Source organism: Phyllobates terribilis, unplaced genomic scaffold, assembly GCF_046119375.1.
Source record: "Phyllobates terribilis strain yellow unplaced genomic scaffold, ASM4611937v1 Scaffold_1__5_contigs__length_1240528914, whole genome shotgun sequence".
Classification (NCBI taxonomy): domain Eukaryota; kingdom Metazoa; phylum Chordata; class Amphibia; order Anura; family Dendrobatidae; genus Phyllobates; species Phyllobates terribilis.
This window is the reverse complement of record NW_027362761.1, coordinates 617,997,913-618,025,617: the sequence shown is the minus strand read 5'-3', so window position 1 is coordinate 618,025,617 and position 27,705 is coordinate 617,997,913. Positions and strand designations below refer to the sequence as shown.

Sequence of the window (27,705 nt, the reverse complement as noted above, 5' to 3'; positions counted from 1 at the left end):
TATTATTATTTATATAGCTCCATTGATTCCATGGCGCTGTACATGAGAAGAGGTTACATACCAGATACAGATATCACTTACAGTAAAGAACTAACAATGATAGACGGGTACAGAGGGAGGAGGACCCTGCCCCTGCAGGCTTACATTCTACAGATACATTGTATATTATTATTATTTATATAGCACCATTGATTCCATGGTGCTGTACATGAGAAGGGGTTACATACCAGATACAGATATCACTTACAGTAACTAACAATGATAGACGGGTACAGAGGGAGGAGGACCCTGCCCCTGCAGGCTTACATTCTACAGATACATTGTATATTATTATTATTTATATAGCTCCATTGATTCCATGGTGCTGTACATGAGAAGAGGTTACATACCAGATACAGATATCACTTACAGTAACTAACAATGATAGACGGGTACAGAGGGAGGAGGACCCTGCCCCTGGGGGCTTACATTCTACAGATACATTGTATATTATTATTATTTATATAGCACCATTGATGCCATGGTGCTGTACATGAGAAGAGGTTACATACCAGATATAGATATCACAGTAAACAAACTAACAATGATAGATGGGTACAGAGGGAGGAGGACCCTGTCCTTGGGGGCTTCCATTCTACAGTATGTAAGATTTTATATTTTATCGACCGTCTACACATCTGAGTTAATGCGCGGACATTAAACCATAAAACACACTGAGGATGAGAACACAACAGAGCGTGGTCTAGGTGGAGTATATTTACTTCATTCGTAGTTTCCGGGTTTCGGCAGATGTGGTAGAGCTGAAGATAAACCACAAAGGAGGAAGAAAGCAGCTGCACTTTGTTCACGGCTCCTCATCACGGAGCTGGTTTCCTCTCATTGTGATGAACCGAATGATGAATTAAACACAATTCTGAGACTCCAGGACCCAAACTCCTACCGAGCCCGGCTCACCATGTCCCCCGTGTGACATTGTCTGCTGAGCCTCATTGGGTCGGTCCTGTCTGGATTAGGAGATGACGGCGGAACTCAAGGAGCAGGTATGGATCTTCTTTGGTTCCCACTTTGGTCTTATGTCATGTTTTTCAGTTTCGGGCTTCTCGTATGTTGTAGATCCTGCACTGGCGCAGACATTACACTCATTATCAAGTCATTTGCACTTCAATATTTTTTTTTTTATTCATTTTTTTTAAGCCAAAGCTATGAATGGATTCTAAATACAGAAGCAATCTAGTAAAACATTTCTACTTGATTTCTTTCCTGATTCTATTCCGGAATGAACAAATAGATGATAAATGTCGATCCTACACTGAAGTGTGAATGAGCCGTCCAGTGACATAATGCTGCCCCTGAGCAGGACCAGACGGGGGTCTTCAGACCACACTTATACATAGAAGCATCTGTACGTGTTGTCCGAGCCTCTGTCCACCCTAATTCACATGATGATATGCTGCACTTCTGGTCATAGACATGACATAAAGTTATGAGTGAGGAATGGGTGCAGGTTGTTGGTGATGGTGACTAGCCTCCTCCAACTCCGAGTTACGAGAGTAAACTTTTTAGTTTAACCTACAATATAAATATCAGCAAAAGTCATAAACTTTACACTTATCTATAATAAAGAGGACAAAATAGTACTGTAAGTGCACAAGGAGCTTTCATGAGATGGTCAAAAATGATTCGTTTTTGGGTATGTGCACATAACGTATTTTTGAAGCGAAGTCGGCCTGAAAATATGCCACAAAACCGCCACAAAAAATGACCACAAAGCACAGCAATGTAAAAAAAGCAACTGCAGTGTACATGTTCTGTATTTTTTGTATCTCTTTTTAACCACTTCAGGGTTCGGAAATCATGAAGAGTTTCAAAGAAGTAACGTGTTCATTCTTCGGTTGTTCATGTGGAAGCCGCCCTCTCTTTGTAGTTAAAAGTATAGCAAAAAGACGTCGGTGGTGGAGCCACCTCAAAGGGATACAGTCACTAAAGGAAAAAGACCGCCTGCTTTTTCCTGAAGCGGCATCACCTAGGAAAACGTTGTCTCCGCCAGTGTCATAAAGATATCTTGTGAACGTAGTCTTCTGGTGGAAGCCACTTAAGGAAACGCTCATCCTTTCAGGAATTCTTGAAGGCATTTTTGGCTTCAAGAAGCAATTTTAAGTAATTCTTCAGGCGTTTGTGAGACCGGGCCCACTCCTAAGAACTCCCCCAAAGATTATTTGTGCTCAAAGCATCATATATCTATCTCTGCTCTACTTGTTTTCACTTTTCTGCATCCAGTTTCTGCTCATTTAAGATCTGCGATGGATTAGTGACGAGAGCGAGAGCGAGATCCCGGTAACGACAATATAAACCAAGTTCTTCAGTAATCCGATCGTTCAGATGATTATAGTCTTTTCTGGCCGATTTACACAGGTTTCTGTACGTTCACTCTTTGAGGTTATATTTTAGACGCTCTGGCATGGTGACACAGGAATCCAAAGCTTTTTTCCTTGACAGCCCATTAAAATGTAAAGTCTACTGAGATATCAAGAGAAATTAAATCTTCAATAGAGAAAGACAAATCTCTAGTTCATCTTTGATTCATTTGGATAGACTGTCATAGAAGGTGGACAGGAGAGCATCAATGTTCCAGGCCAACTCCGCGGACAGGCTACTGAACTGGATGGCATAATGTCCCATAGTGAGCACTTAGTCTGAGCTGCAGTATGGAATCACCAGCTGGGTGGACATGTCCTTATTTGTCAAACACTAAACAAATGTGATTAGAGAATTCCTCATAGGCTCGCCCCGTTACCATAATGGTACCGCCTGAGCCAAAGTATCTCTTGTTAACATAGAAAATATATGTGTCACATTCAACCAGTCAGAAAAAAATTTGCTGGGACAAAGCTCAAAAAGTGGACCGTTCATTGGCTCCCAAAGGCCCAGCAAACTTAGTTTCTCCATAAAAAATGGTCAGGAGAAGGTAAATGTGCAGATGCTCCCCAATCAGAATGTCCTAGGTCAATAATTAGACTATGGCAGGCATTGAGGAGCCAGTGATGAAGCTGCATGAGTCTGAGGCAGTGCTTCATATGGGCTGAAAGATCTTGCATAGTGATGAGGAGCATGCTCGCTACTGCTTGGTACTCGCCCTGCATGTTTGCCGCTCACTGTAATGCTGTAGCCATCTTAGTTGTGGCATAACAGTGATTGGCTGGCCGCACAGCGTCATCGGGCCTATATAAGACTGGGCGCCACCATGCTCGTCACAGTCTAATCTTCAGACAGGCAGAGTAGGGAGAGCTGCTGCTGTGTGAGGGACAGAATTGGCGGTGTAATAGTTAGGTATTCCACACCAGGATACATATCCAGCTGAACTAACAGTCCTTCTGAGGACTAATCCAGCTGCATATATTCAGTGGTGATAGCAGGAGTTAAGCAGGCAGAGAAATTTGTGAACACTATACAGCACAATAGTATCCATTGCACATTCTGTCTGTTCCTGCTGTTACAGATATCCGTAGACATAGCCCCAGATTTCAGGGGCCAGGGCTAATTATTACTTTTTTAGAAAATCCTCAGAATTAGGATAAAAAAAAAAAAGTCCCAACATTTTACTGCTCCATTTGCTTTTTAGCACAGCAGAATACAGCCAAACCTTTTCCATCATCAGATGTGATTCCATATTACAGAGATAAAAATCCAGAAATTTGTAGTGAACGTGGAAAATATTGTCCTCCATTTACAGTTAGGCAGCAGCGTATCAGTGAAGCAATTCACACATGGTCTTAGACAATAATAGGAAACTACTAGTCCACTATTTTAAACCGTAGGTGTCCGTTAGACGTATCCTATATAACTGCGGTACAAATCCAGCCATTTTGAGCAACTGTGCAAAATATTGTCCTCCATTTAGAGTTTGGCAGCAGCGTGTCAGCGAAGCTATTCAGATGTGGTCGCTGTCAATAATAGGAAACTACAAGCCTGCAATTTAAAACCGTGGGCATCCGTCAGACGTATCACATATAACTGCGGTACAAATCCAGACATTTGTAGCAAGCGTGCAAAATATTGTCCTCCATTTAAAATAGGCAAGGCGCTTGCAAACCAATATAACCAATAGGCGCATCCGCCTGTCAACTGAAAATGCTGACAGGCTGACTCTTATAAAAATGAACAAGGGCTGGATAGGGCCAGACTTCTCAACACCACCGAATGATAGCGGCGTAACATAAACTCAAATCCAGTGTCTTTTCTTGGGAGGTGTATTCCCATGCACCTCTTCACACCCACACATGGGTATACGCTTCCTGATTTTGTCTATTTTCTGTTGTCCTCATCCTTCTCCTCATCCTCATCCCCCACCACCCTATCGTCAGGATGTGCAACCTGCGGCAAGGATGTTGCCGACGCAAAATTTCTAACAGTTGAAAGGTCACTTATGAAGCAGTGACCTGGCATTCAGACACCAGCAGCAATCGGAGGGGCCGGAGCGGGAGCCGTAAACCCTACCCAAAGTCCCGCCCCTGTGCACCTAAATCTTATTACCTGAAAACTTCACATGCAAATGATTAAACAACCACAATCTGGATTTCTTCACTAAAGGTATCAATTTAATCTATATAACAGTGATGCCGTTGTGGCCGTGCCTTTACTTTAACTAGCAAAGTCATGCTGACAGATTCTCTATAAATCTGGTGGCAGAATCCACAACAGTGGAAATAGAACCGTCTGAAATAGAAATCACAGGCGTGTGAGGAGATGATGAGGAAACTGGATGGTGGCAAAGTCCAAACAGCCGACCACTGAACACACTACAACCTCAATACTCAGACAGACATAGGGGTGCGCTCAAGCTAGCCTCAGAAGGCCTTGGGAGATGATGCCACTAAGGAAGGCCGAGCCAATTGTAAGACCTGATATGAAGCACAACACAAGGTGGCGGCCATAGTAGAAGAGAGCAGCGCTCAGCCCCGGAGCAAAGACAGTTGTGTAACAGTTGGATCAGAAGTGTCATTGATCTTTGATATCAATAAATAATAATTTGTGACTTTTACATTTTCTGACTTTAATGTCACTTGGTGCAATTAAGGATGCTTTCACATTGCATTTCTACACCCGGTCAGTGGCCTCATCGGAGTTTACATCTGAACACCCTGCAAAATTGGGTTCGGACATATGCGCCGAAGGGGCCATAGACTGTAATGGTGCCAGCAGAGCGAGTGTGCCCTCTGACATGCTTCATTTTTGGGAGTGTACTCCGACTGGAGATGGACACTCAGACGTAGTAGACTGCGTCTGAGTGTCCGTCTCCTGTAGGAGTACACTTCTGAAAATGATGCACATCAGAGGGCACGCTCGCTCTGCTGGCACCATTACAGTCTATGGCCCCGTTGGCGAATATGTCCGAACCCCTTTTGTGGGGGATTTCGTACGTTTTCCCTGAGGGGACCACAAAACGCAATATGAAAGCACCCTACGTCTGGTGTAGATTTGATTTTCTGGGGCCACACAGCTATACGTATACGTGTGCCTACATTAAACAGGTGAAAAGGTGGGCTACCCGATAAATTAGGTGCAGGGTCCGTCATAGGAAGGAACTTTGATACAAAGCAATGAGCCGTGCACCAGGATGAGCTGATCACCATCAGGCTGGTTTTCTGTCTCTGAATGTAATTAGAGAATTTTTATCTTGTAAATAATGAGGAATTGAAAGTCTGTTAGAAAGTTGCAGAACTTTTCCCCACTTGATGATTAAGCTTCATGTAAGTGAAAACGAAAAATCCTCCTGTAATTGCGCTGACATTAGAGAAGTGGAGACGCAGCCGGACGTCAGCACGTTCTGCTCTTCTCTCCTGCGGTGTTACTGTAATTGTGCTATAAATATGCAGGAGATTCTCTAAAATTACCCTTATATGTCTCCACACAACACATGTCCCAGCAGGAGGTTAGAGGATCCGAGGCAGGACTAGTCAGGGAGAAGGTGCCCCTGACCCATCACAAGACCCAGCATAAGGATAGAGGATCTGATGCAGGACTAGTCCCGAGGAAGTGGCGCTCTACCCATCACAAGTCCCAGCATAAGGATAGAGCATCTGAGGCAGGACTAGTCCCGAGGAAGTGGTGCTCTACCCATCGCATGTCACACAATGAGGTTAGAGGATCCAAAGCAGGACTAATCTGGGGGAAGCAGCTCCCGACCCATCACAAGTCCCAGCATGAGGTTAACATATCCAAGGCAGGGTTAGCCCAGGGAAAGCAGCGTTCTACCCATCACATGTCACACTGAGGTCAGAGGATCCGAGGCAGGACTAGTCCACGGGAAGTGGCGCTCTACCGATCACAAATTCCAGCATGAGGTTGGAAGATCCGAGCCAGTCAGAGGGAAGCGGCCCCTGACCCATCACATGCTACACCATGAGGTTAGAGGATGCGAGGCAGAATTAGCCCAGGGGAAGCGGCGCCCGACCCTCCCAAGTCCCCAGCATAAGGATAGATGATCCGAGGCAAGACTAGTCCCGTGTAAGGAAAACGAAAAGGAGAAATTTGCCACTCCAACAGGTAAAATATGAAAAAAACTTTAGTAGATCATTAAAAATGGGGGAAAAATGTAATTTTTCTTCCGCGTTTCTGGCACTAGGGTTGCGCCATTAGTCATAGCGTCCCTCCTGCTAGTCCTGAGGAAGTGGCGCTCTACCCATCGCATGTCACACTTTGGTTAGAGGATCCGAGTCAGGACTAGCCAAGGGGAAGCGGTGCTCTACCCATCACATGTCACACTATGAAGTTAGAGGAGCCGAGGCAGGACTAGTCCAAGGGAAGCGGCGCCCTCCCCATCACAAATCCCAGAATAATATTAGTGGATCAGAGGCAGCGTTATTCCAGGGGAAGCGGTGCTCTACCCACCACATGTCACACTATGAGATAAGAGGAGTTGAGGAAGGACTAGTCACAGGGAAACGGCACCCTACCTATCACATGTCACTCAGTGAGGTTAGAGTAGTCAACCCAGGACTAATCCGGGCAAAGCAGCACCCTACCCATCACAAATCCAAGCATGAGGTTAGAGGATCAGAGGCAGGACTAGCCAAGGGGAAGCGGCGCTCTACCCATCACATGTGACACTATGAAGTTAGAGGAGCCAAGGTAGGACTAGTCCAAGGGAAGCGGTGCCCTCCCCATCACAAATCCCAGCATGAGGTTAACATATCTGAGGCACGGTTAATCCAGGGGAAGTGGCGCACTACCGATCACAAATCCCAGCATGAGGTTAACATATCTGAGGCAGGGTTAATCCAGGGGAAGTGGCGCACTACCGATCACAAATCCCAGCATGAGGTTAGAAGATCTGAGGCAGAACTAGTCAGAGGGAAGCGGTGCCCGACCCATCACATGTCACACCATGAAGTTAGAGGAAGCGAGGCAGGATTAGCCCTGGGCAAGCGGCGCCCTGCTAAACTAGTAGTGACTCATTTTTCACTTGCCGAGCTGCAGATTAAAATAATTGACACAAAAGACTTTCCTAGAAAGCAGTAATTTGTATATACAGCTCTACAGTCACGGGGTGTGACAGGTTACCTTTAATTTAAATAAAACCAAAAAAACCTCCCTAAATTTAGAAAAAAAAGGTTCAAATTAAATAATGAATAAGACACAAAGTTCACTATTAGAGACATTTTTACTGCAGGCAGAGAAAATACTGTACAATGAATTGGGGTCTAGGATGGAACATTTAATGGTCAGAATTAAACGATGAGTTACCAATAATACATGGGATGAAGCCAAAGATATAGCAAAGCTGACTGCTCTGAGTTTGACAGGCACATAGGAATAATAGAGGGCACAGAGCTTTGGATTTTTTTTCTAAATTTAGGGAGGTTTTTTTTGGTTTTGTTTAAATAAAAGGTTCTTAGGCATTCCTCACATATATTAAAGCTGTCAAACAGTCGAAAATCATGCACACAGAGTGACTCAAAGATAACGCCCGAGCACGCTGACGAAAAACCCAAGCATGCTCGTAAATCCGTGTAACTGAGCAACTGAGTAAATGAGCATGCTCGATCATCACTAGCCAGAATAATGAGAGAGAGAATGTTTTAAGGGATTTTTATTACTTACTGCAAAGTAAAAAGTTTCCATCCATTTCATTAGTATTTGGTGCCATCGCCATTAAACTGAATGACTTGGGTCACACGTTTGGGATCTCCTTCCACAAGCTTCTCACAATAGTTGGTGGGAATTTGGGCCGATCCCTCCTGACATAACTGGTGTAACTGATCCAGGTTTGTGGTTCGCCTTGCTCGCAGACTTTTCAGCTTTGGCCATAAATTTTCAAATAGGATTGAGATCAGGGCTTTGTGATGGCCACTCCAAAACATTGACTTTGTTATCAGTAAGCCACTTTACCATTTTGGCAGTATGCTTCGGGTCATTGTCTATTTGAAAGACCCATTTCTGCCCAAGCTTTAACTTCCTGACTGATGTCTTGAGATGTTGCTTCAGTATTACTACATAATCTTCTTTTCTCATGATGCCATCTATTTTGTGAAGTGTACCACTTCCTTCTGCAGCAAAGCAACCCCATAACATGATACTGCTCCCCCCCTCCCCCATGTTTCACAGTTGGGATGGTGTTCTTAGGCTTCCAAGCTTCTCCCTTTATCCTCCAAACGTAACGATAATCATTATGCCCAAAAAGTTCAATTTTAGTCTCAACAGACCACACGATGTGTCTCCAAAAATTAAGTTTTTTGTTCCTGTGTGCATTTGCAAAGATTAATCTGGCTTTTTTATGTTTCTTTTGGAGTAACTGCTTCTTCCTGGCAGAGTGGTCTTTCAGCCCATGTTGATACAGTACTCTTTTCATTGTGATTATTGACACAATCTTACCAGCTTCCACCATCATCTTCATAAAGTCTTTTGCTTTTGTCCTTGGTTTGATATGCACATGTCGGACCAAAGCATGGTCCTCTCTGGGACACAGAACCCATTTCCTTCCTGAGCGGTATGATAGCTGGACATTCCCATCTTGTTTGTACTTGCATATAATTGTTTGTACAGATGAATGAGGCACCTTCAGGTATTTGAAATTGTACCCAAGGATGAGCCACACTTGTGCAAGTCCACAATTTTCTTCCTGATATCTTTGTTGATTTCTTTAGACTTTCTCATGATGCTACACAGAAGCAATGTGTTTCAGGTGTGCATTAAATACATCCACAGGTGTGTAACTCAGATGTTGCAAAAAAACTGTCAGTAGTTTCCAAACACATGATGACATCATATAGCAGTCCAGAATTGTTTAAAGGCATAGTAATCATAGTGTTGGTAAACTTTTGACTTTGCAGTAAGTAATAAAAATGCCTTAAAACATTCTCTCTCTCTCATTATTCTGGCATGACCTAAAATGGGAAAGGTTTATTCTGATTTAATGCCAGATATTGACAAAAACATGAATATGTGTCTTTTTATATAGTGTATGGAAACTTCTGGTTTCAACTGTACATAATAGTATAGACAAAGAAAAAAACACTGATGGCTGAATCTGTTATAGCAGAACTTTTGCTGAGCTTTCTAGTTCTACTAATACTACAGCCTTGCTACTCATAAAAACTGTCACTCAAGGAGGAGAGCTGCCCCCAGAAACCAGGAAGTGACGAGACTGCCTAGCTCTGAGCTGCTCAAATGACGGCTTGAGAACTCCCCTTCAAGTCCTTATTTATAAAGCAATTATAACCAGTTTTCTGGTGTAAAACTGCTCACAAAATTTCCTGCAACTTGTAGTTGTTCAAAAATGTTGCCACTTTTTAGGTCAGTCTTGATACATTGCGGCCTAAGTATCATCCACCTATGTATTATACAACTTTGGCTACTTGCAGTGTGGAGTCATTGAGTCACTGGTAGTGTTGAGCGAGCATGCTCGACACTGCTTGTGTAGCACCCCGAGGACTCGGCTGCTACAGGGGTATTGCACCTCGAGCCAGAGGTGTGGTATTCCACTCCCGGGTAAGGATGGAGTGTGGGACAGAGCTCAGATAGCTGCATGCACTACACTCACCCCATTTCCGGGGGACAGAACAACGGTACTCCCACCAGATAGATGTGCAGGTACGACAGCGTCTGTCCCTGGCTGGAGTGGGGGGGGGAGGAACATCCCAGTAGTGTAGGAGCAGATAGGGGAGGGACTCTGGGCATAGGTAGGAGCCCATTGGGTGCTAGTCACCTGGGCTCGGGTGTCAGAGGGAGTATAAAAGGTGGGCACCATCTTAAGACAGGGTTCAGTTCAGCCTGGAGGAGTGGAGAGAGGAGCTCAGCCAGAGAGGGCTGAGGGGGAGCTGTGGCTCCGTCTGGGCCCAGCTCCAGAGCCAGGCCTGAAGCAGAGAGAGGGAAGATAGAAGAGGAACACAAGGAAAGGCCCAGAGACGCAAGCAGAGGGAACCCTGAGATCCCACGAGTGAACTAAAACGGGTGAAGGGTTGGCAGAGAAGGGTACCAGATCCCAAACTGGTGGAGGTCAATCATCCTTAGGCAGGAACCGGAGGTCGTGGTCAAGCTTTGGCACGACCCCTCGCCACATCCACCAGGAAGGCACGCCACATAGGGTCAGGAAAACCGGAGAGAGGTTTTGCCCCATAAGGCCCGAGGAAGCCGGACATAGGTGGGTCCCTGGTGGGGACGGCCAGTAGGAAGGAAGAGAGGGGAGCTCTGGACCACGCTCTGGAATTGCCTGGGAGTTGGCCGAGTCCCTGACCTGGTGGACGCAGCACGGCTCGGGTGGTCCTACTGTGCACAAGGATCTGATAAAGAACTGTGAGTAAAGCTTTTGAAACTGCACTTCCCGCCTCTGTGTTCCTGTCGTCACACCTGCACCATCAGCTCTGGGACGCCCGCACCATCACTCCCATCATCATCTCTCTACATATCTGCCCTGAGGCCATACTCCTCCCGTGGGGAGTCATCTCATTCTCAGCTGCACAAACAACACCGGCCTCGGCGGTCTGCCGTGCAGCGGCGGTTCCGTGACCGCAATCCACGGGTGGCGTAGTCGAACATTCTAACATCACTGCTAAAGACTGCCGCTCAGTTTGACTCCCTGGGCACGGACCGGGTCACCGCCACGAGACTACTACCCCCATCTGATCCGGCTCCGGGTAAGCCCCCGTGCGCGCGATGCCGCACGACACAGCAGGCCCAGGGGCGCGTCAACTTTGGCGTAGTCGGCAGGATCACGTGCCCGCAACCGACGGGTACTGCGTGCCTGAAGAAAAGTTCACATTTACCGTAAAAAGGAGTCTCCCGCCAATTCCAGAGGGTCCCCGCCATCGGACGCCATCTCGGATCGTTTCCCGCCGTTTGCCCGCCATCTGCAGCCTTTTCCCGCCATCCACGGAGTTTCCCGCCATAAGGAGACGATTCCCGCCATCTGAGACAATTTCCCGCCCTGGCAGAGTGGACTCCATTGTGGGCGTGCCAGAGGGTGGCAAGAGGCCACCTCCCATCGTGGGCCAGGTCCAAGAATGGCGCCAAAAGCGGAAACCGCCCTCACCAGCAGAGACTGAAATGATAGAAATGTCCATCAGCGTGAGGGGGCTGCCCCTGGAACTGACTGTCACCAAGTTGCCCCGGGACCACCCTCAATGGGGGCGGATAGGGAACAAAACAGAGAAGATGGGTGCGGCCTGGAGGAGTCTGGACAGATCGCACCCGGAGATGGAGGAAGAGTCTAGCAGCACCGACCCTGTGGTCCGGAACCTGTTGCAGGCTGCCACCCCAGAAGGCCTGGTGGAGATCCTGGCACAGCTCCCCAGAGATCGGGAGCGTGCACAGACCGCGCTGGAGGCCTTGGCCCGGAAGATGGCCCGGGTACAGCAAGAAGCACTGGCCGAGTGGAGAAGGGAGATGATCCAGCAGGCTGGAACCCGCCAGCAGAAGACGCCACCCGCAACGTGGAGCATGTCTGCCCCTGAGGATGGTGCAGGAGGGACGGAGGCCGGAGACGACGCCGCGGAGGGAGCCGCAGAGATGGAAGCAGGTAATGGGGACGTCATCACCCCGTGCCCAGTAGCCGCAAGCCTGCCCCAGCTCCCCGTCGCAGAGCCCGAAGTTCCACTCACCGCGCCCGTTGCTGCACCGCCGCTGCTCCCGACTACGCCTCGAGCGGCAGGAGCTGCGGTCGCGCCTTCTGTTACGCCACGCCCCTTGACCCTGAGAGCGGCAAAAGAGGAAGTGCCCCCGGCCTGGTCGCAGGGCCGAGTACCCCCGGGCGCCGCAGTCTCCACAGCGCCCTCTACCTCCACAGTGCCACCGGCCTGGTCGCAAGGCCTAGTGGATCCGGGCGCCGCTGCCCCTCCAGCGCCCTCTTTCCCAAAAGTGCCATACTTGAACCCAGACAGGATGCCTACGGCCTGGACGCAAGGCCGAGTACCTCCGGGCGCCGCTGCCCCTCCAGTGCCCTCAACTTCCACAGTGCTGCCCCTGGGTGAAGATCTGTTTGCGCAGCATACTAGCCCGGACGGGCTGCCCTTCATTTGGCCACCGGAGTACGTCAACCCCCGACTCCGGAAGGAACGGCCCCTGTGTGAGCCCCTGATCCCGGCTCCGGCACCCGTCAAAATTGTTCCGCTCCCGCTTGAGGAGGCCCAATTTGCATGGGACCCCACCGGTGAAAACCTCATGGGGTTCACCCAAGAGACCCGGGCGGCCGCAGCCCAGCGTGAAGAGTGTTGCCGACAACAACTGGAAGTCTTTGGGAGGGAACGGCGAGAGAGGCAGATCCGCGAGGAACGGCTGCAGGTCCAAAGCGCGGAGCAGAAACGCCGGGCCCGACGAAACCCCCGTACAGCCCACGGTCCCCGCGCCACCGGGACTGTAATAAAGTTTCAGCTGGAGAATGGCTGGGGCTTTATCCGGGATCACCGAACCCCCGGCGACGTCTTTGTCACCCGCAGGGATGTCGAGTCTCACCTGCCGGAGGGACACCGAGGACGTGACCTTTACTCAGGTGATGAGGTCAGCTTCACCCGGCACCAGTGTGCCAAAGGACCATACGCCCTTCACGTGCACCGGTTGACGGAGGAGGAGTTGCGGTATGAGGAAGATCAAGAGGACCCGGACGGGTCTGAAGACCACCCTCAGGAGGAGACAAGGAGAGGACATCGCTACTAAAGGGGAGTAGCATAAGCAAAGTACTGTAAATAAGTTACCCGTATGGGTATTTGATATGCTGCTAAGTGAAGTGTGTTCCCCGTTGGGACTAGTGTGGAACTGTTTAAAGGAACTGTTTCCTGTGTGCCCCTATCCCTTACCAGGCTGAGGACTGTGAGCAGCCATTTCCTTATTCCCCACTGGCCGAGGACTGAGAGCGGCCATACCCTGTAAATAGTTGCGCTTCCTAAAGCGCCCCCTTCTGGTTTTATAAGGAACTGTTTTTTCTATTAGTGACTGTTGCACTTTACCCGGTCACAAGTTGCACCGTGGCCGGAAGAACAAGAATGTTTTATATACAAAAGTTTAATATGAAAAAGTTTTATAATATAAGAAGTTACCTGTAATGTTATATTTTCTGATAATGTTTTTTATAATGTTTTATATGTTAGTGTATATTTTAAAAATTTTGTATGTTTTATAATGTTTTGCTCTTTTCCAGCCCGAGGACGTGCTGTGGTTTACCGGGGGGGAATGTAGCACCCCGAGGACTCGGCTGCTACAGGGGTATTGCACCTCGAGCCAGAGGTGTGGTATTCCACTCCCGGGTAAGGATGGAGTGTGGGACAGAGCTCAGATAGCTGCATGCACTACACTCACCCCATTTCCGGGGGACAGAACAACGGTACTCCCACCAGATAGATCTGCAGGTACGACAGCGTCTGTCCCTGGCTGGAGTGGGGGGGGAGGAACATCCCAGTAGTGTAGGAGCAGATAGGGGAGGGACTCTGGGCATAGGTAGGAGCCCATTGGGTGCTAGTCACCTGGGCTCGGGTGTCAGAGGGAGTATAAAAGGTGGGCACCATCTTAAGACAGGGTTCAGTTCAGCCTGGAGGAGTGGAGAGAGGAGCTCAGCCAGAGAGGGCTGAGGGGGAGCTGTGGCTCCGTCTGGGCCCAGCTCCAGAGCCAGGCCTGAAGCAGAGAGAGGGAAGGAAGAAGAGGAACACAAGGAAAGGCCCAGAGACGCAAGCAGAGGGAACCCTGAGATCCCACGAGTGAACTAAAACGGGTGAAGGGTTGGCAGAGAAGGGTACCGGATCCCAAACTGGTGGAGGTCAATCATCCTTAGGCAGGAACCGGAGGTCGTGGTCAAGCTTTGGCACGACCCCTCGCCACATCCACCAGGAAGGCACGCCACATAGGGTCAGGAAAACCGGAGAGAGGTTTTGCCCCATAAGGCCCGAGGAAGCCGGACATAGGTGGGTCCCTGGTGGGGACGGCCAGTAGGAAGGAAGAGAGGGGAGCTCTGGACCACGCTCTGGAATCGCCTGGGAGTTGGCCGAGTCCCTGACCTGGTGGACGCAGCACGGCTCGGGTGGTCCTACTGTGCACAAGGATCTGATAAAGAACTGTGAGTAAAGCTTTTGAAACTGCACTTCCCGCCTCTGTGTTCCTGTCGTCACACCTGCACCATCAGCTCTGGGACGCCCGCACCATCACTCCCATCATCATCTCTCTACATATCTGCCCTGAGGCCATACTCCTCCCGTGGGGAGTCATCTCATTCTCAGCTGCACAAACAACACCGGCCTCGGCGGTCTGCCGTGCAGCGGCGGTTCCGTGACCGCAATCCACGGGTGGCGTAGTCGAACATTCTAACATCACTGCTAAAGACTGCCGCTCAGTTTGACTCCCTGGGCACGGACCGGGTCACCGCCACGAGACTACTACCCCCATCTGATCCGGCTCCGGGTAAGCCCCCGTGCGCGCGATGCCGCACGACACAGCAGGCCCAGGGGCGCGTCACTTGCACCGAGCATTTCCGGGTTACTCGGGCGGGAGCTCGGGTCTCCGCCCTGCGCATTTGGCACTCTTTACAGAGCCAATGAACATGCAGGGATTGCCAGCCAGTCACTTTAATGCTGCAGCCATGTTGGTTGTGGGCATTACAGTGATTGGCTGGCCGCACAGCGTCACCTCGAGTATTTAAAACCGGGAGTCACCATCTTGGACACAGACGGCTGCGATCAGACAGTGTAGGGACAGCACTGCTGAGCTAGGGAGAGATTTATACTGCGAAACAGGTAGTGTAGGGTCTCTAAAGCCTGCCAAATCATACAAACAGTCCTTCTCAGGACTAATATCCATCCCAGAGATCAGGCAGGCAGGCAGGCAGGCTGTATAGGAGACACAGTGGTTATACCAGCAAGTGCTGCATTACAGTCCTGTGTGCTCCTGCTTTTCAAATTGCTAGACTTAGCCCCAGGTCTCAGGGGCCAGGAAAAATCCATTTTTTTTTCATCCAAATCCTCTTTTTTTTTCCTCAGTCAGACTGTACAAATACCCGTGTTATTAACCTTTTGGTATCCCCCACCCCCAAAAAAAAAAAATTGAGTGTGTCTGTGAGTGTTCAGACACAAATATATCTGTTTAAAAGAGTCTGGTGTAGGCCAGATAACTAGAACTGTAGTTTTGCAGTTCCACGGTTCAAATCTCTGTATTATCCACTTTTTTTACTTTTTTCCATAAAAAAAAAACATTTTGAGTGTCTCGCTGACTGTTCAGACACAAATATATATGTTTAAAAGATTCTGGTGTAGGCCAGATAACTAGAACTGTGGTTTTCCTCTTCCACGGTTCAAATCTCCTTTTTATTACCCTTTTGCCATTGATAGTGCGAGTGTAAGCTATTTTACTTAATTTACAATGGGCAAGGCGCATGGCAAGGGACGAGGAACCGGACGTTCTGGTGATGGAGCGTGCAGAGGACGGGGCCGTGGCCAAGGTGAAAATGTGCCACAACCAACAGCCACATCTTCTCACTCCCAGTTCTTGACCGAATTACTAGGGAAGCACACAACAGCACCACTATTGCGAACTGATCAGTGTGAACAGGTTATTAATTGGATAGCAGATAATACTTCAAGTTACCTGGGCACCACCACCTCCGGTCTGTCTTCCACACGGTCAATTGTTAGTAGCCGTGAGTCTCGACTGCATACTCCTCCTCACCCTGATGCTCCTTCCTCCCACCATGCCGAGTGTCATCAGACAGCAACTGATTCCACAATTGGACACTCTGAAGAGCTGTTCACTGGTCCATTTCCATATTTGGGCCCCTTGCCTGCTCCGCTTGAAGTGGTGGAAGAGGAGATCCCATGTAGCGATGGCCAAATATTTGAACAGCCACGGCCACAGGAAGGCGAAGCTAGCAATTTGTCACAAGAGGTGGACAATGACGAGACACAATTGCCAGGAAGTGAGGAGGAGGACCGTGGTGTGGAAGTGGAAGAGGAGGAGGTGGTGGATGATCTAGTAACTGACCCAAAGTGGCAGGAGGACATGCAAAGCGAGGCCAGCAGCACACAGGGGGAGGGAGACAGAGTACCCCAACAGGCAGGAAGAAGCAGTGTAGTGGCCAAGACAGAAGGCGGGCAACAGTTCCCTGTAACACCAACACGAGGGACGTTGCCAGTACAACCAGTAGGTCTTCCAGAGTCTGGAATTTTTTTAAAGACTCTGCTGATAACCCCAAAAAGGCCATTTGTACCACCTGTCAGGTCAGCATCAGCAGGGGTGACAAAACTACCAGCCTGACCACCACCAGCATGATCAGGCACATGTCAGCAAAGCACCCGACTTTGTGGGGTGAACCCCAGGGTCCACGACCAGTGTCAGCGGGTGTCACCACTGCTTCTTCCGCTGTTGTGCGTGTAAGAGAACCCCCTGTTGTGCGTGCAAGGCAATCCCCTGTCCATTCTTCACTTGTTATGGCAGTTTCTCAAGAAACAGCATTAACGTCCACGTCCACATCCCACCGCAGCATTCAATTGTCCATATCCCAGACCTTTGAAAGAAAGGCAAATTCACAGCCAACGCCCCACAGGCCACAGTCCTAAATTCGCACATTTCACGACTGCTTGTGTTGGAAATGCTGCCTTTTAGGCTGGTGGAGACGGAATCCTTCCGCAACGTTATGGAGGTGGCCGTCCCTTGGTACTTGGTCCCCAGCGACACTATTTTGCCCGGTGTGCCATCCCCGCACTACACAAGCATGTGTCCCAAAACATCTGCCGTGCCCTCAACAACGCAGTTACTGGGAGAGTCCACCTGACAACGGACACGTGGACAAGTGCTTGTGGCCAGGGGTGGTACATCTCCCTGACGTCACACTGGGTAAACATAGTGGAAGCCGGGACCCAGTCGGACCTTGGGACGGAACACATCCTCCCCACACCGAGGATTGCGGGCCCTATGTCAGTCAGAGTTGCCCCCACAGTGTACAGCTCCTGCGCATCATCCTCCTCCTCCTCCTCATGTTCAGCCTCCATCTCAGATATCACCACATCAGTTACAAGCTGGAAGCATTGCAGTACTGCCTAAGCCAAGCGGCAACAGGCTGTGCTGAAACTCGTAAGCTTAAGTGATAAATCTCACACTGCTTGTGAGTTGTGGACAGCTGTGAAATAGCAGTCAGATCTGTTGCTGAGACCGCTGAACCTACATCCAGGCATGGTTGTGTGTGACAATGGCCGTAACCTGGTGGCGGCTCTGAGGCGAGGCGAGATCACAAACGGACCATGCCTGGCTCATGTGCTTAACCTCATGGTTCAGCAGTTTCTTAAATCGTACCCCAAGTTGCCAGATCTGCTCGTCAAAGTACACCGCCTGTCAGCTCATTTTTGGAAGTCGGCTACAGCTTCCGCCGCCCTTGCTGTGTTGCAGCAGCGTTTGCAGCTTCCGGCACACCAACTGGTGTGTGATGTCCCCACACGTTGGAACTCTACCCTCCACATGTTGCAAAGGATTTGTGAGCAGAAGAGAGCAGTTGTGGGGTACCAGCTGCAACAAGGCCATCGATATTCAGGTCAGACTCCACACATAAGACCTTAGGAGTGGACCTGGATGTCTGACATATGTACCATCCTGACAAACTTTGAGGAGGCCACCAAGATGGTGAGTGGCGATGACGCCATCATTAGCGTCAGCATCCCACTTGTCTGTCTTTTGCAACGTTCTCTGCAGAGAATTAAAGAGGAGGCATTGCAGCCAGAGTATGATGAGATGGATCAAGAAGCTGTAGCGGGCGATTACACACAGCCCAGCCTCATCTCATCCCAATGTGTGACTCGCCCAGGTGGGATATAGGGGAAACTCGGTACTCGGGCCTTTACCTTCTTTGTAGGATGTCACGGCTGTCGGCTCCCGGGCCCGTCCTCTGGGGTCACTCTTTAAAACGGGGGTTTTTGTTAACAGTTCGTCACCTGACGCCACCTGTGGTTCCCGGTAATGAATACCGGCGCTGCTGCAGACCTCGGGGGGTGATGGGATGGCAGCTGGGATGTTTCTGCTCCCCACAGGTGGAGCGGGCCCCCGGGGCAGGGTTGATGGAAAGGATGCAGGTGAGAGGTGGCCCGGTCGGGTCAGGGTGAATGACGGACATGCACACAGGGGATTCACTTCCGTACCTTTACTGGTGTAACGGCAGGTAGGGTCCAGGGTACTTAATAGTAAGGGTGCACTTCGGGACTCTCCCCGGTGAGCGGGTTGTAGGCCTCCTGTCCGTGTCTTCCTCTCTCTAAGTTTCTGGCCAGCCTGGAACTTGGCCTAGCTTCTATGTTGTTTTGCTCTCTCACCTGACTGCTTGGTAGTAGGACTTTTCTCTGGCAACCACTATCCCTGAATGCTGGGGCCTTCGTGGTTCCTAGTCCTGTAATTGATGGTAGCTTCAGGATGACCAGGGGTCTGGAAGACTCCTGGTATGCCGGTTGACCCTGCTGGGTGTACAGAACCCTGCAGGCGTGGACCCAGTGTCCGGATTGTGTCTTGGGGAGAGCTTCAGATGCTCCTCTGCCCCTCAACTCCTCTCTCCTATCTCCTTGCCTCGGCCACACTCGGAGCCCTCAACACAGCAGCAGACGTACTGCGTCTTCACTGCTCTCAGTGTCAGCACACTCTCTCTCAGACTGAGACTGATTGCCTAACTCCACCTTCTATATATATATATATATATATATATATATATATATATATATATATATATATATAAATATATATATATATCCCTAACAGGGCTCCCTCTGGTGGTATGAGGTGGAAGGGTGGAGGTGTCTGTTTGTAGTGAGGGCCTCTTGTGGGGAAGTCCATCCATGCACCCTTTTGGGTCCTGTGGTACCTGTAGTAGCAGGATGCCACACGTGCATTGGGGGACAATGAGGGAGAGGAGGAGGAAGAACAGGAGCTGGTATCATGCGCTGTAGACGGTAGTACCTGTACAACTGTCATACCGTCAGTTCAGTGGGGGTGGCCTGAGGACAGGGGGGAGGAGGAGGAGAGCATGGTCAGTCGTCATCTTGGTGAGGACACGGAAGTCTTGCCCGTTACCATTCTGGCACACACGGCTGACTTTGTTACACTGCCTTAACCGTGACCCTCCGCTGTCAAAATGTTCTGTGACAGTCATTACTGGTTGGTGACACTTTTAGACCCCCGCTACAAGGAGAACTTTCACTCTCTTATTCCTGAGGTGGAGAGGTCTACAAAAATGGGGCAGTACCAGAAGGCCCTTGCTGCAGAACTGTTAAAAATATTCCTATCTGAACACGCTAGCGGCAGAGGTCACAGTTCGTTGACCAACCAAGGCGTACAGGCGAGAGAGACGCAACTCCAATCCAGAAGAGGCAGGGGAACACTGTCAACGTTCTGGGACAGTTTTCTGAGACCCACCCAGCTTACAGGCCCTGAGGCGTGGGGCACTCACAAGGAGTGGAAAGTTTAAAAAGATGGTGAGGGAGTACCTTGCCGACCGTACCAGCGTACTCCATGATTCCTATGTGCCTTTTAATTATTGGGTATCCAAGCTGGACACTTGGAATGAACTCGCTCTGTACACCTTTGAGGTCCTGACCTGCCCTGCCGCTAGCATGTTATCGGAGTGTGTTTTTAGTGCCGCTGGGGGAATTATAACTGATAAGCACACTCGCCTGTCAACTAACAATGCTGACAAGCTGACCCTTATCAAAATGAACAAGGGCTGGATTGGGCCAGACTTCTCATCACCACCAAATGCAACAGAGTAACATAAAGTCAAATCCACTGTGTTATTTCGGGAGGTGTATTCCCATGCACTGCTTCACACCCACACATGGGTATACGCTTCCTCATTTCGGCTGTTTTTTGCTCTTCTCCTTATCCTCAGCCTCCACCACCACTATACCACCAGGGTGACCATGGTCCATGTTGCCAGCATTGCAAGTTCCTCCGTCCTCATTTTTGGTAGCTTTTGCTTGGAAGGCATAGGCAAAGACTATAGGAGACTCACTCCCCAATAATGGTAATAGTGTTTTTAATATACCGTACTGCATGGCTCTTGTAAGGGGCATGAAAATTGTCTTGTTAAGCTACTGGGACCTCCACGTTTCTTCCAAGGGGCATTAAAACCATCTTGTTAAACCACTCTGAACTCCACGTCTCTTCCAAGGGGCATTAAAACCGTCTTGTTAAACCACTCTGAACTCCACGTCTCTTCCAAGGGGCATTAAAACCGTCTTGTTAAACCACTCTGAACTCCACGTCTCTTCCAAGGGGCATTAAAACCGTCTTGTTAAACCACTCTGAACTCCACGTCTCTTCCAAGGGGCATTAAAACCATCTTGTTAAGCAACTGTGACCTCCATGCTGTTCCAAGGGGCATTAAAACCGTCTTGTTAAACCACCTTGAACTCCACGTCTCTTCCAAGGGGCATTAAAACCGTCTTGTTAAACCACTCTGAACTCCACGTCTCTTCGAAGGGGCATTAAAACCATCTTGTTAAGCTACTGTGACCTCCACGTCTCTTCCAAGGGGCATTAAAACTGTCTTGTTAAACCACTCTGAATCCACGTCTCTTCCAAGGGGCATTAAAACCGTCTTGTTAAACCACTCTGAACTCCACAGCTCTTCCAAGGGTCATTGAAATGTTGTTTTTAATTACCTCTAACCTCCACGACTCTTCCAACAGGCATTGCATTTCCTCCTAATTTTAGTCAGCTTTTGCTTTTCAATGCATAGGCGAAAACTAAGGGAGACCCACTCCCCAATAATGGGTAGAAGGTTTTTAGTACGCTGTAATGCACATCTGTTTCATGGGGCATTGCAGTTCCTCATAATTTTTGGAAAGCCTTCCATTCACTGCTTAGGCCAACAGTGTACAGGAGACCCAGTTGCTATAAATGGAAAAAACGGTTTAGTTAAGGCCCTCTGACCTCCATGTCACTTCCAAGGGGCATTGGAGTGCCTCAAAATTTTTGGTAGGCATTGCACTCACTCTATGCCCAATAACTGTGTAGCCGAACCGCTCCTTTTGTTACAGAAACATATCCTACAAGACATGTGTGGTTGGCTGGCCTGATATTGATGTGAATGGTCCCTGTTCCTCCTGCTCTTTCTCCTTTGCCACCACCTCATCCATCATTCATCACCTGAAGCTTTGTTTTAACGGGAATCATAGAACTGGGATAGTAGCAGGAAAACATCCAGCAATCCTCGGAGGAGGTAGGATATGCGCCAAAATGCTGACCACCTCAGGCCTAGCTGCTACTACATACATGCGCTTGCATTCCAAGGAACAGAAAGCTAAGGAGATGGATGGCCTCATGATCATGAATAATTTACTCATTGTGTAGGAGGCCGACCACTGCTGCTGTCTACCTTCTGAACTTTGTGTTGAAGCCTGATTGACCCAGGACCCGCAATCCTCTATGTCTGGAGGACGTGTTGCATCCCAGTGTCCAACTGTGTCCCAGCTTCCACAATATTAACCCAGTATAAAGGCGTCAGTGAGATGGACCATCCCTGGCCAAATTCACTTGTCCACGTGTTTGTGGTTAGGCTGTCCTTCCCACTAAATGCACTGGGGAGGGCACAGGTAATGTTTTGGTATGTGCGCTTGTGTATAAGGCGCACCGGGACAAATGGGGGCGGCTGGGGACCGAGTATGTGTAGCACCCTGAGGATTCGGCTGCTACAGGGGTATTGCACCTCAACCCAGAGGTGTGATATTCCACTCCCGGGTAAGGAAGGAGTGTGGAACTGAGCTCGGTAGGCTGCATGCACTACATACATCCCATTTCCGAGGAGCAGACCGACGGTACTCCCACTTAGAAATATGCAGGTACGACCGAGTCTGTTCCTCGCTGGAGTGGGAGGGGGGTGGTACATCCCAAGTAGTGTAGGGGCAGATAGGGGGAGCAGCCTGGGTAAAGTTAGGAGCTCATTGGGTGCTGGTCACCTGAGCTCACACATAGAGGGTGTATATAAGGTGGGCACCAACTAAGAACAGGGTCAGTTGCAGAGAGAAAGTCAGCGAGCGGAGGAGAAGAGAGACCCAGAGTGAGAGAGGAGAAAGAGAGACCCAGAGGGGGAAACAGAAGAAAGGACTCTAAGACCCCAAATTAAATCCCCGGGTGAAGAGTCGGCACAGGGTACCGGAACCCAAGCTGGTGGGGGCAAAAACACACCCCAGCCAGAGACCGGAGGCCGTGGGCAGCGTCTGCCACGGCCACCCACCACATCCACCCCGAAGGCATACCACGTGGAGGGTCAGGGAACCCAAGGCCAAGGGTCTCCCAACAGAAGGCCCGAGGGAGCTGGACCTGGGTGGATCTCTAGTGGGGACGGCCAGAGAAAGGACAGAAGGAGAGCTCAGGGTCACGCTCCGGACTTATTTGGGGGTTGGCTGGATCCAGAACCTGGTGGACGCAGCACGGCTCGGGAGGTCACTCGAAGCTGGAGTGACCGGAACATCAGCAGTGAGTAAACATCCTAAACTGCATAACCCGACTCTGTCTCTGATTGCCGTCTACACTGCATCACCACAACCCCCATCCTCTGCACCTGATCCCCCTGAGGCTATACCCCTCCCGTTGGGGGTTATCCTATCAAGCTGCACCAACACCACCAGCCTCAGCGGACCCTGCTGCAGCGGCGGCCACAGTGACCGCAACACAACGGGTGGCGTAGTCGACATTAAGAACTTAGTAACATCTGTAGGACTGCCACATACAACTGAGTTTGACACCCTGGGCACGGACCGGGTCACAGCCACTCGGAAGACTACAACCCCCATCTGATCCGGCTCCGGGTATTCCCCTGAAAGAAAGGAATATGTCCCAGGGGGTGCGTCAACTTTGGCGTAGTCGGCAGGATTACGTGCCCGCAACACCCGGGTACTGCGTGCCTGAAGAAAAGAACAAGTTTACCTCAAAAAGAAGTCTCCTGCCGGTTCCGGAGGGTCCCCGCCATCGGACCCCATCACCAGTCGATTCCAGCCGGTTGTCCGCCATTAACAGCGTTTTCCCGCCATCTGCAGAGTTTCCCGCCACTGGGAAGCGATTCCCGCCATTTCCAAAGGTTTCCCGCCTTGGAAGAGCGGACGCCATTATGGGCGTGCCAGAGGGTGGCGAGAGGCCACCTCCCATCGTGGGCCAGGACCGAAAATGGCGCCAAAAGTGGAAACCGCCCCCACCAACAGAGACTGTGATGCTAGAGGTGTCTGTCAGCGTGAAAGAACCGCCCCTGGAGCTGACAATCACCAAGTGGCCCCGGGACCGCCCTCGAAGTGGGAGGAGACGAAAGAAAAGAACAAAGATGGGTGCCGCCTGGAGCAGTCTGGAGCGAGCGCACCCGGAGGCAAGAAGCCTGGAGAAGAGTAGCGGAGGAGCTCACCCGGAGATGGCGAGAGAGCAGAGCAGCACCGGCCCGCTGGCCAGGAGCCTGCTGGAAGAGGAGCAGAGCAGCACCGACCCGTTGGTCAGGAGCCTGCTGGAAACCACGACCCCACTAGGCCTAGTGGAGGTCCTTGCACAGCTCCCCCGAGACCGGGAGTGTGCACAGACTGCCCTGGAGGGCCTCGCACGGAGGATGGCCCGGGTACAGCGAGAGACATTGGCGGAGTGGAGCCGAGAGATGGCCCAGCAAACCAAGACCCGGAGCATGCCAGCCAAGATGAGGAGACAGACCGCCTCTGAGGATGGCGCGGGAGGACCCAAGGCCGGAGACGGCGCCGAGAAGGGAGCCGAACGCATGGAGGCAGGTAAAGGGGACGTCTATACCCCAAACCGGGACACCGCTTACCTGCCCCAGCTCCCCGTCGCAGAGCCCGAAAGTCCCCCTGCTGTGCCCGAAAACGCCATGTCACCGACGCAGACTAGGCCCCAACCGGAAGCCGCCGCCGCGACCCCTGTGACGCCATGCGCACCGACCCCGAGCGTGGCAAAACAGGAAGTAACACCAGCCTGGTCGCAGGGCCTAGAATTCCCGGGCGTCGCATCACCAACAGCGCCCCCTACCTCCGCGGAGCCTCCGGCCTGGCCGCAAGGCCAGGTAGCCCAGGGCGCCGCCGTCCTAACGGTGCCCTTCACCTTCCAGGTGCCCCAGGCCTGGCCGCAAGGCCTGGGCAACCCGGGCGCCACCACCACCGCGCCCGCACCCGTAAAACCAAGGGTGCCGCGTCTGGGAGAGGACTTGTTTGCCCAGCACACGTGGCCGGACGGGCAGCCTTTCATCTGGCCCCGGAAATATTATGAACTGGAGCACCAGAGGAGAGTTGGGGCCATGTGTGCACCCCTGATTCCGGCTCCGAAGCCCGTGATAAGGATCTCGCCCCCGCTTGAAGAGACCCAATTTGAGTGGGACCCCACCGGAGAAGACCTAATGGGGTTCACTCAAGAAACCAGGGCAGCTGCAGCGGAGCGTGCTGAGTGCTGCCGACAGCAGCTCGAGGAGTTTGCGAGGGAGCGGAGAGAGAGGCGGGTCCGGGAACAACAGGCCCAAATAAGGAGCGCCGAGCAGAAGAGCCGAACCAGGAGGGACCCCCGTGCAGCGCACAGTCCCCGCACCACCGGGACTGTAATTAAGTTCAACATGCAGCATGGGTGGGGCTTCATCAGAGACCACAACACCCCCGGCGACGTCTTTGTCACGCGCAGAGATGTGGAGTCCCATCTGCCGGAGGGGCACAGAGGTCGTGACCTTTATATCGGGGACGAGGTCACCTTTACCCGGCACAAGTGTGCCAAAGGACCTTACGCCCTCCATGTGCATCGCCTGACAGAGGAGGAGCTGCGATGTGAGGAGGAAGAGCAAGAGGATCCGGACGGGTCTGAAGCTGAGATCCCCAAAGAAGGAGCAGGAGGAAGACGTTGTTGAGTACAGCGGAGCAGGTGCTGTAAATAGTTACCCGACCGGGGTATAAAGAAACTGTTATTGCTAATATAGTCCCCGTTGGGACCAGCTGAGTGAACTGTTCACCCGTTTACCCTTAATCCCACAGGCTGAGGACTGTGAGCAGCCATTCCCTTTCCCTCCTTAACTGGCCGAGGACTGAGAGCGGCCATACCCTTGTATATAGTTGCGCGTCCTAAAGCGCCCCCTACTGGTTTTACTGTTAAATCATCTTAAAGAAAGGAACTGTCGCACTTTGCCCGGTCAACAGTTGCCCAGTGACCGGAGGAGGAACAAGAGACGACGAGAATGTTTAATGCTGCTAATTTATATAAAGTTTTATATGTTTTATATGTTTATGTTTATATGAAAATTTTTGTATGTTTTGTGATGTTTTTGTCTTACAGCCCGAGGACGTGCTGTGATTTACCGGGGGGGAATGTAGCACCCTGAGGATTCGGCTGCTACAGGGGTATTGCACCTCAACCCAGAGGTGTGATATTCCACTCCCGGGTAAGGAAGGAGTGTGGAACTGAGCTCGGTAGGCTGCATGCACTACATACATCCCATTTCCGAGGAGCAGACCGACGGTACTCCCACTTAGAAATGTGCAGGTACGACCGAGTCTGTTCCTGGCTGGAGTGGGAGGGGGGTGGTACATCCCAAGTAGTGTAGGGGCAGATAGGGGGAGCAGCCTGGGTAAAGTTAGGAGCTCATTGGGTGCTGGTCACCTGAGCTCACACATAGAGGGTGTATATAAGGTGGGCACCAACTAAGAACAGGGTCAGTTGCAGAGAGAAAGTCAGCGAGCGGAGGAGAAGAGAGACCCAGAGTGAGAGAGGAGAAAGAGAGACCCAGAGGGGGAAACAGAAGAAAGGACTCTAAGACCCCAAATTAAATCCCCGGGTGAAGAGTCGGCACAGGGTACCGGAACCCAAGCTGGTGGGGGCAAAAACACACCCCAGCCAGAGACCGGAGGCCGTGGGCAGCGTCTGCCACGGCCACCCACCACATCCACCCCGAAGGCATACCACGTGGAGGGTCAGGGAACCCAAGGCCAAGGGTCTCCCAACAGAAGGCCCGAGGGAGCTGGACCTGGGTGGATCTCTAGTGGGGACGGCCAGAGAAAGGACAGAAGGAGAGCTCAGGGTCACGCTCCGGACTTATTTGGGGGTTGGCTGGATCCAGAACCTGGTGGACGCAGCACGGCTCGGGAGGTCACTCGAAGCTGGAGTGACCGGAACATCAGCAGTGAGTAAACATCCTAAACTGCATAACCCGACTCTGTCTCTGATTGCCGTCTACACTGCATCACCACAACCCCCATCCTCTGCACCTGATCCCCCTGAGGCTATACCCCTCCCGTTGGGGGTTATCCTATCAAGCTGCACCAACACCACCAGCCTCAGCGGACCCTGCTGCAGCGGCGGCCACAGTGACCGCAACACAACGGGTGGCGTAGTCGACATTAAGAACTTAGTAACATCTGTAGGACTGCCACATACAACTGAGTTTGACACCCTGGGCACGGACCGGGTCACAGCCACTCGGAAGACTACAACCCCCATCTGATCCGGCTCCGGGTATTCCCCTGAAAGAAAGGAATATGTCCCAGGGGGTGCGTCATATGGACACCAGGCCGCCCCCTGGCGGCTGGGGACCAAGCGTGGACACCCGGCCGCCGGCGGCCTGGGACTGAGTATGGGTACCAGGCTGCCGATGCAGCCATGATGTGGTGGCCAGATTCCGCCTCCACATGCCTAAAAGGCCCAATTTCAAGGGTAAGCAAGCTAGCAGTATGGTATTGCAGCCTGGGGGTGGGTGGGTGGCAGGTTGCATACTTGCGCTTGCATTGCAAGGAATGGGGGAGGTACAATTGAGCACTGCCCTGGGACAAGGACTTGCACTGGGATAGTTGCAAGCCTGCATCTTCTGATGCGGCAAGGATCACTTATGTTGGGCACACTTTTAGGCAGTGACCTGGGTGTCAGAGATGCTTAAACACCTGAACAAGGAATGTATAAGCGGGGCCCAATTGCAAAACTAGACAACCAACAGAAGATTAGACCCCTAAAATATAACTTTTATTCGAATATGCTAAAAAGGACTCAGTAGTCACCATAACAACAAACACAAAAACAAGACAAAATGCCAGGGAACAGGGATAAGTCACACATCAGTCAGGAAGGATTACGGGCTCTATCTGTCCCTATTTTGTCCCTAAATTGTCTCCCTTCCTGACAGCGGAGGTTGGCACCCTAATTTTTGCTCCGTGGCGCCCCCGCTCAACGTCGGTGTCCCTAATAACCCTGGTAAATCTCTATCTTTATATTTAAAAAACCACAATCGTGAATAAAAGATAGAGAAAAGTGAACGTA

The 27,705-nt window shown here is 50.8% G+C and overlaps 1 long non-coding RNA gene across 1 annotated transcript in view; it reads left to right on the top strand.

Moving 5' to 3' along the window:
• The first annotated feature begins 810 nt into the window (after positions 1-810).
• Positions 811-27,705, top strand: part of LOC141169725 (uncharacterized) — an 85,445-nt gene continuing 58,550 nt past the window's right edge. Inside the window, exon 1 of the long non-coding RNA XR_012252299.1 lies at positions 811-1,040. This is a non-coding gene — a long non-coding RNA (uncharacterized lncRNA). The remainder of the gene's footprint in view (positions 1,041-27,705) is intronic.